Below are 343 nucleotides of genomic sequence, written 5' to 3'. Positions count from 1 at the left end.
CATGGGTTGAAATATAGATATATTTATATAAAAATAATATTATCATTAATAATATTAATAATAGTAAACTATTATTAATAACATTTATAATATAAAATTCACAGAGTTACACTCAGCCAATGTTGTGGTGGAGTAGGCCTGGGTTAGCACAGTAAACAAGTGCCTCTTGAGATATCGGCCATGGAAGGGGGAGAAAAAGGGAGAGGAAGATGGAATCACAGTATCTCAGGAGTTGGAAGGGACTTCGAAAGATCATCCAGTCCAACCTCCCTGCCAGAGCAGGATCACCTAAACTAGGTCACACAGGAACATGTCCAGGCAGGTTTTGAATGTCTCCAGAGGA

The sequence above is a fragment of the Mesitornis unicolor genome, unplaced genomic scaffold (genome assembly GCF_000695765.1).
Source record: "Mesitornis unicolor isolate BGI_N332 unplaced genomic scaffold, ASM69576v1 scaffold8546, whole genome shotgun sequence".
Lineage (NCBI taxonomy): Eukaryota > Metazoa > Chordata > Aves > Mesitornithiformes > Mesitornithidae > Mesitornis > Mesitornis unicolor.
This window is presented reverse-complemented; position numbering follows the sequence as displayed.